Raw genomic sequence first — 9,678 nt, forward strand, 5'->3', positions numbered from 1 at the left:
AGATTAATAAATAAACTAGTATTGTCTTTTTCAAATTGGTTATTTAACTTTTTAGTTCAAAATAATTAATTTGATTTTTATATATATTTAATTTATAAAATAAAATAAAAAATAACCTAAACTACCCATTACCCACCCCTTAAACCTCTCTTCCACTCTCCACTCCCCCATATCCCACACCTCTCTACACTATCCCATTACCAGTGGCGGATTCAGGATTTTCGTTCAGAAGGTTCGAAAAATAAAAGTATAAACGTGTAAATAAATCTTTAAGAATGGAAACCTTGAATTCTTTTTGGTTTAAAACCAAACTTTTAGCACATTTTTTAAAGTAAAAAAAAACTAAAAAAAACTTGAAAAACAAAACTAAAAATTAAGAAAAAAACCTAAAAATTGAATAAGAAAAAAATAAAAAGTTTTCACTGGTGACATACAGCTTAATTTCAGGAGTACTTGCCACTGCACCATCAATTTCTATTTGTCATTGAGGAGGTTCAAATTTTATATATCTACAGAAATACAGAAAATTTACCTTATATATACCGTGTAATTTGGATACCACGTGGGTCCGCCCCTGCCCACTACCCCATTTCACCCCACTTCCCCCTAATCTGCACCTACAACTACAAACACTACCCACAAACAGCAACACTACATATATACCTACACTACTCCAGAAAAAAGAGACGGACAGAGACAACCAAGAAAAAAAAAAAAACACGTAGAGAACCCAAAAAAAAAAAAGATAACAAAAAAAATCATCTGCACATTTTCCTTTTCCTTCATACAAACACACACACAAAACATACAATATACACACCCAACCCACCAAAAACAATTTGCAGATTGACGTCTACAAAAATGCATCAGCAAATACACTTAAAAAAAAAAAAAACACGCACCAAAACTATTTTTTTTTGTTTTCTCTGAAAACGCAAACACACGCAGACAATCAAAAATCAGGTTATATTTGGAGGCTCTGATCAAAATTAAGGCTCTTTTTCATATTCAAATTCTTTTCTTTAGGAAATTCTCTACGGATTAAGGTCCAACTCTAGCACTTTATCTTATTTATTTGGGTCTTACATAGAGTTATTTAAATGCATAGGAAATACGGATTGATTTAGTTTCATGGCTTGTTATTGTATTGTTTAATTTTTAGGAAAAATTATGTAATTTATTTTGCATTGTTTGATTTTTGGAATAACTTTATAATTTATTTGGTCGATTATTCATGTCATTCTACTAATATCTTTGCTTAGATTTAAAATAAATAAAATATAGTGGATTAAGATTGATTTTTAGGTGTTTTTTAGAATATTATTGTGAAAGATGAAAAAGAATTAGCTTAAGGTTGACAGTTGAATATCAATAAAAAAGAGAGCTTTATGTTTAACAACATTCACATTATATATATATATATATACTAGTTGAGTTTTGCCCGTGCATAGCACGGGCCCAACATGATAATTTTAATTTCAATAAGTTTCCCTTGTTTTTAATTTAATGAAAAAACAACCTTCATTTTTTGAACATTAGGTTTAAAACTTAGAGGGTGTTTGGATTGACTTAAAAGTTGGTCAAACCTACTTTTAAATCAGTTTTTGATTTTTGAAAGTATTTGACAAATAGAAAAAATAACTTAAAATGATTTAAAATAAGTTAGGAAGTTTTTGGCAATGTCAAAAATGACTTAAAATAAACTAAAAATGACTTAAAATAAGTCAAAAACCAAAAGTTGATCTCTCCCTACTTACTATTTTTTTACTTAAAAATCATTTCAATTTGACTTTCTATTTTTTACTTAAAACCTATTTTTTTCAAGTCAATCCATACGGTTAATTAGAATTAAAAGAACTAAGGGTGACATAACTAAAGTTGAAGTGGATGAGACTATGCAATCGCTTAACATCATAGAAGAGTCGTCTTTGCAATAAATTTGATTCTCCGTGGTGTACATTTTCATCCTATATATATAGGTTAGCAACTATTTGGCTTGTGAAGGAAGTGAATCAAAAATAGGGTAAGGTCATTGTTGTTTTGCAAGGTTGAGCCTACCAGATTTTATTACACCTGCATAATTTAAATTTGGAGGAGCGACTTTATACTGAATATTTGCTTCAAAACAACAAATCTGTCTTGAAGAAAATGGCACTTTCCATCTTGTACATACTACGAGACAACAATGAAATTAAAATGAAATGAAAGAAGCTTCAACAACAATATTTACAAATGAAATGAATAGGAATAAAATTGAGAGCCAGCTAACCTTTCGGAAGTGTTGCGCAAATTAGCTCAAGTTAATGATAAGGTACAAACACAGACAATCAATATCAGTTCTAACCGCACCTACAGCCACATTGCAATCGTCTGATTGTGTAATCGCATGTATGAAAAGTTGTAGAATCTCAGGATTAGATATGAGGTTTCATCTGAAATGAAGGCATTATTAGCTGAAACACCCACACATCCCTTTGGTATTTTTCTCATCATTTATCACTGCATTGCCGATCAGTTAGTTAGTTACGTTCAATTTAATTTGCACAACACAATATCATAAACATCAATGACTTCAATATTGTAGTCAGGACCATCTCCAGAATTGACATGATTTGTTGGTTTAACCATGTCTCAATTTTCCTGCAAAATATTTTAAAACATATAAATTTTTCTTCTTTTGATTATCACTCTTTATTGTCTAAAAATACTTGAAAACGTTAACATTTTTATGTTTATATAATGTATGTATTTTGCAGTTTTCCAAGTCTTATGTCCATCTTCATCTATTGAACATAATTTCCTTTCTTAAAGCTAAAGATTTCACTTCAGTTTTTGTACAATGTCTCATCCCAAATGTAAGGTTCATTTGTGTACCAACATGTTTTCAAGAAGTACAAGAACTCTAATGCAGCTCCATTTGAAAATGCATTATTTTTTGTTATGGAAATATTACCTCAGATCTATTCATTATATTGAATTGAAGAATGAAGAAAGTCTCACATTAACCATTAATGAGATTCTCACAAGGCTTGAACAATTCTTCCTTCGAGCTAGCTTTTGAGGTGTAAGTTAAGCCCAAAACCTAATTTTATATGGTATCAAAGCAGGGCTCTTGTTGATGTTGGGCCCCATATTAAATATTGGACATGAGATGGGAGTTTGAAAAGTCCCACATCGAATAGAAAAAGAGATGAGTGGTTTCCTTATATGGAATTGTGCGAATTGTGCTATCTCCCTCAAGAGCTGCTTTTGGAGTTGAGTTAGGCCCAAAATCCATTTCTCAAAACAATATTCAAAGCATTAAGAGTAAGAAAGCTATATAAACTATTTGATTACTTCATATATTGCAAGTCATAGTTTCAAATAGAGGTCTAATAATGACAAGCATGGTTCCTGGGATACTATCACAGTAATCACATCGACATATCTATGAACTGATCAATATCTAAAAAGAGATATATATCATAGAGTATGTACCATGAGAAAAAGAAAAGTTTTCAGGTTTATTTTACCTTGGAAATTTCAAATTTTATCATTGAAAGCTTGTCAAAGCTAGGATCCAATAAATGGCAAAGAAACCTCAGGAGATTAAGGAACATAAATTCTAATGTCACAACATGAAACTGAAAAGTGGAGAAATTTCTCTCTAATACACATCTGTACTTTGAATGAATCGAAGTGGCATATCATGATGAAATTTGATTTTGTAAACATAAGCCTAAAATATATCTTTTTACAACATTACAAATCATATATTTCAATGATACGAAACTTCAAGTAATCAAGTCAGTTGAGCATGTCATAAACAATGATCGATACATAATACATGTCTTAGCTGTCTTACAGATAATAGAGATTAGCAAATCGATGATTGCAAGAGACCAAACCTATTAAATAAAACAAAGAACAAGAAATTTGATACAAATTTCCTATCACTTTCTCCAGAACTAATGTCACTCCTGCAAAATCCGTCAGAAATTCAATACCACTTAATGTTCTATTCCTTTCCTGTGAAGAGGTATAAGTCCCCATATCAATAATTATTAATTGAGTTTTATATTAAATTTTTCTATATTTTATCGTACTCAATTCTGAATCTGATTAGAGCAATGAAGGCGGCAGAACTGACCGACACAAAAGACAAAAGAAAAAACTCTTCAAGAAAAACAAATGAAATCAAATAGCAGAGAGGAGATACTCACCTCAATTGTTTAACACTGCATGGGAAGACCAATGATTGGAGAAATTTCAAAGATAGAAGCTATGTCATCGGAAGAAAGAGAAATAGCTCATGTAAATGCCTCTAGGAGCAAGTGTGTGAAGGCAGACAAATTACCCTAAAGAAGTTGAACAAATGACATGAAACAGAGATGTCGAACATGGATCTTACCTCATATTTCCGCATATTGCGACAATATAGAAAAATTGACCCGTCCATTAACGACAGCGCTAGGAATTACAGAGAGAGATAGCAGTGAACTTCAATTCTGGTGTCCATATTTGAAGTGCGCTACAACATCAATGCTTTAATATAATCAAATTAATGCCAAGACTAAGAGACATCTCATAAGTAGTTAGTAATAAAATCATTTAAGATATATGCTAGCAGCCTAATCTAGGATTGAGGAGCAATTGATGTTGTTATTGTTGCAGATGTCCAAAGAATTCACCCAATCAGAGCAACAAAGTTGTTTTTAAATATTAATATCAATAAAATCAGTAGATATAAGAATCATATCCTAAAACAATAAAAAGGTAAAAAGAAAATAATCTTTTTACCTCACCTTTCTCTTAATGCCCTTGAAATAAAACAAATACCATAATAAGTGTGCCCATTAAAAGACTTTAATCCAGCCTTTCTCATCCTTAATTCTCCATCTTGAATTAGATGTGCTCACATGTTGATATGAAAATTAGATTAAGCTTTAAATGGAGATATTAAAGTCACAAACTCCCTCGATATATATAGCTGACTAAGAAACAAAGCCTTCACCACAAACATATCCTAATCTTTTGTAGGAAATTGTCATGACCGCCCCAGAACAACATGTAGATGTGTATATGTAGTATTAAATATCTTGGAACACTATATGGTTAAGTCTCGTCATTAAGTAGTTAGATATCATGCCGCATATCAATTTTGCCAATTTTATATGATGGACTTTCTACACACCAATGCAGTTGAAGCTCTATTATTATCTATATATACAATCATAAGAAAAGTAAAAGAGAAGAATTAGGGTAAGCAAAGTGTACATCAGTAGACCATATTTATGAATTAGTTACACTTGCACACAATACTAACAAATGAAGCAACCTCTAATTTTTTACCCATCAATAACAAAAACAGCTAAGGCTTTTATAGGGGATTGTAAAACAGAAATGAATTTAAACTATTCCAAAACATTTATATGTATATGTATAGAAGCTGAAGACAATTTTGTAATAAAACAATGTAGATTTCATTACTTATAAAGGCTGCTATAAAACTTGCAGCTAATCCAATATCATGAGAGAACCAAACACATTGTATTGAGATTGATTGTCATTTATAAGAGAAAAGATCACACAAGGTCTAGTGTCTAAAAAGTACATTCTTACACAAGATCAACCAGCTCATCTACTCACTAAAGGGTTCACAAAAATGAAACTTCAACATCTCAGTTTCAAGCTAGGAGTGTTCAATATCTTCTCACTTCCTAGCATGAGGGGAAGTGTTGAGAAGTATAAGACCAATGATAAGAGAAGAATTGAAATCACGAGGAATAGGAACAATAAAGAAAGCAAAAAATAACCAACCTGTGAAGAAGGTTAATGAACTAAATGGCATCAAGGCCTGTCCACATTACTGTCGTCCTCCGTTGTGAACTCTTTTGAAGAAGGTCGACACTATCAAATACAACATCTAACATGTTCTTGTTGGAACTAAACTCAAGTGGTTCTGTCACACACTCCTCACAAAAAACCTCTGACATCTCTGTCAACTGTCTCCTCTTCTCTCGAATCAATGCGCCAAAATTTCTTCCAATTTATCAATACAGGAATAGAGATTTACATCTATACAACACATATATCTACACCCATAAATATTAAGCTAGAACTTCAAAAATCCAACCAACACTCACCGGGGTAAGCCTGGATCTTGGAGAATGAAAGAGGGCCAGATGATATAACCGCAGAAAAACAGAAAAAGATAGTTATTTTATGTTGTTTTGGGCATCAAAAAAATTATTCATAATCCTCTAAAAAGTGAATCAGAGAGAAAAGGGTTCAACTTTTTTTTTGAATAAACTATCTTTATCTATGCTTTTTAATTGTTATTTTTCTTTCGGTTGCTGATAAGCTGAGGTTGAAGAGACTATCAACTAATTGTTTTCTTATTCGAATAGCTATCTGTAAGGAAATGATTCCAAGGAAGTTGGATTACCACGTTAAATTTAAGTATTTACATCAGTATTTTATTCATGTTATTCACATAAAAGTCCACCATTTTCAGTTATCCATTCAATCTATGATTACAAAAGTTACAAATTAGAAGTGTAACAACTATCAAGTTACTCTAAAATTGATAATTTAAGCATTCTTCTCAGATGTACATGTTGTAGTATCTAGATATAACAAAATCAGGAAATAAAGACAAATATGATTTAGAACTTTCTAGGTCTACATATTTTAATAACATGTCTTATATAGATTCTACATCATCTGATTATTAATCAACTTTTTTGATGAATAAAATAAATTTGGGGTTTCGACATCAAAACCTGATTTATTTGATATCTGGAGAAATTTTGAAATGATTAAGTTAATTTCAAGCTATTACAATGTTTCTTCTGTATGCTTTTAGCTCTAACTCTAGCAGTGTACCTATACAAATATGTTATTTCTGCCATATCAGACTCTTATACACTGGAATGGACAACAAGGGAAAAAGAAAGAAAAACTGAAAAGCTATAGACAAGAGTTCACAGTATATCAAAAAATTACATATTGACGCACAGTAGTGTAATCCATTTTGTTAGTCTAATATGCAGTTTCCACCAACAAAGCAGCTCCTCTTTCATTAAAAAGGGAAGAAATAGTAGATGTAAATTTCAATAGTGCAACTGCAGAAAGTATTGCTCAATTTAAATATAGTTACTCCATTAAAAAGGATTTGGAGGTATCACTCAAGTAAATAATTAACTCCCTATCTAACAAAGAAATCAAGAAGTTAGATACTTACTTATCAATAAGTAGTGATAAACTGACAAGTGACAAATCAATTACTTTTAATTGCTAGAAAATGGTTTATTCAGTTATGAAACTTTTAAAAACCTCAAACATACACATGATAAGCTCAACGATATAAAAAGAAAAAGCTTGAATCCCAACTTATTATAATAGCATATGAAGAGACCATGATAAGTGTCTACAAAAACTTACACATTTTTGTAACTTGAGATGAAGTTTTAAAAGCCAATATCTTACATGCATATTTGAGTTGCTTGATTCCAAGGACAACTCAAGATCCTCTTGTTGTCTTCTAACACACAAGGACCAACGAAAAAAATTGGATAAATATTACAGATAAACTCTTCCAAAAAAAAAAGAAGTAATAAAAGAATCTACCATAGAGACATTCAAAAGAAACAATATAATAAAAGAAAGTAGTTGTAAGTAAATGATGACTGATAGAAGGCTTGAAGAAGCTATTAATTTTCAATTGCATTCTTCAATTTCTCTGGTTCGAGAAAAAGAGATAATGAAAATTGAAAGGAAGAAAATTAATGTGGCAGAACATCAAAGAAAGCGTTAAGGTAGAACAATAACAGTAGAAGACGTGAATTTAACCAATAAAATTGGAAATTCTGAACATCACCCGAAGAAGATTAGGGAAACATTGAGAGAAAAAGCTAATTTGATTTCGCAGTACCAGATGAAAAATCAAAGAAAACATAGAAGAGAGTTGGGTAGTACGATAACCACAGTAGCTATGAATTTAAGTTTAGAAATTGAAAATTTTAATCTTGATTGGGGAAAATATTGAGGCAAAAGGTGACCTAAGAATGCTCCATTCTTGGAATTTAAGTTTACGGCAAATATATGAAGATGAAGTTAATGAGTAGACCTTGAATTTAAGTTTGGATGAAAGAAAATTCTGGACACTTGGAAGGATTCTTCTGGGAATTCTCCATTGTTGGGGAAAAAGAAATGAAACGATGGAGTCTTCTGGAAAAGCTGAGGAAAAGCTAATTATTTCTTTTATCTTTGAGCAAATTGACAGATTTGCCCTTGGTCGTTCATTTATGGCGTTTCTATATAATAGATCTCAATTAAGAATGTGGTTACACATCTTTTATTGAGATGCTTGAACGAAATTCAAGGATGCGGTGACGCACCTTGGCCATATTGTCTTAATAATTAACTTTCTTTATTTAAATTAAAGACTTATAGACAAAATCATTAAGTGCGATGCGAAGAAGACAATTATGTCTGTAAGGGTCAAGATCGAGAATGCAGTTATGCATCCGGTTTAAGATCAATAAAATTCAACAATAAATAAAAAATGTGAGCAAAATTGTAGCCTATAATAATATATCCAAAAAATAATTTAAGGTAAGTACAAGTCAATAAAAAGCGATCATGCTAGAACCACGGGACTCGAGGGATGCCTAATACATTTCCCTCGGTCAATAGAATTCTTTACCCAAATTTCTAGTTCGTAGACCAAAATAAAGAGTCATTTCCTTTTGGTTAGTGATTTTAAAAAGGTGACTTGAAACACCATAACTCAACTTCAAGTGACGACTCCAAAAGAAAATTAAAAATAATTCCTAATTAATAACATCACTTTAATTGAAAAAACTCTTCCGCTGTGCACGAAAAGGGATGTAACTGTGGTGATGATAGTTTCACGCGTCTTTATTGAGACAACTTGCCAACACAACAAACAAAAAGTATCCAAGAAAATGACTCACTTTTCCATTTTCAAGATCTTCTTTTTAGTTTGTCTCCAAACATTGATTTTCTTTAATAGTGAACAGAGCAAAATTAGGGGGAAATTAAAAGAATGTGGACTTTCATTCATTTTTTAATCTTATTTTCTGCATTGGCCATCAAATCAGCACAAAAGTTCCCCAAGCTTGTACTTTCTGTCTTGTTATTCACACAACAAAGCACTATTGCAGCAGAAAAAGCCGTTAGCCGGCCACAAAGGATCTTCATTTTTACATATAATACATCTGAAAAAGGTATCTCATTTTCTTACAAAAAAATTAATAAAATGGCTTGATATAATAGACATTTTGAATTGTTCTCATATATTAAAAATTTGAACATTTTGCTTTGCAAAATAATAATCATATAACTAGACAATTAAAATACAAGAATAATAAAGGTAAATTATATATCACACAAAAAATATGTAGCAATTAACCAATAACATTGTCCTGTTCATCAACATCAAAATCATCATCATCGTCATCTTCTTCTTCTTGGTCGTCATCATCATCAGAATCATCATCATCGTCATCTTCTTCTTCTTCTTCGTCGTCATCATCATCAAAATCATCATCATCGTCATCTTCTTCTTCTTCGTCGTCATCATCATCATCGTCATCTTCTTCTTCTTCGTCGTCATCATCATCAAAATCATCATCATCGTCATCTTCTTCTTCTTCGTCGTCATCATCATCA

General features: G+C 31.3%; 1 long non-coding RNA gene across 1 annotated transcript; it reads right to left on the reverse strand.

The window, feature by feature from the left end:
- Positions 1-3,510: 3,510 nt before the first annotated feature.
- Positions 3,511-8,175, reverse strand: LOC125875270 (uncharacterized). The gene is made up of 4 exons (XR_007447360.1): positions 5,800-8,175; positions 4,391-4,510; positions 4,203-4,301; positions 3,511-3,579 (listed from the first exon to the last, which is right to left on the reverse strand). It is a non-coding gene; the product is annotated as an uncharacterized LOC125875270 (long non-coding RNA).
- Between the last annotated feature and the right edge of the window lie 1,503 nt (positions 8,176-9,678).

Source organism: Solanum stenotomum, chromosome 8 (assembly GCF_019186545.1).
Source record: "Solanum stenotomum isolate F172 chromosome 8, ASM1918654v1, whole genome shotgun sequence".
Classification (NCBI taxonomy): Eukaryota; Viridiplantae; Streptophyta; class Magnoliopsida; order Solanales; family Solanaceae; genus Solanum; species Solanum stenotomum.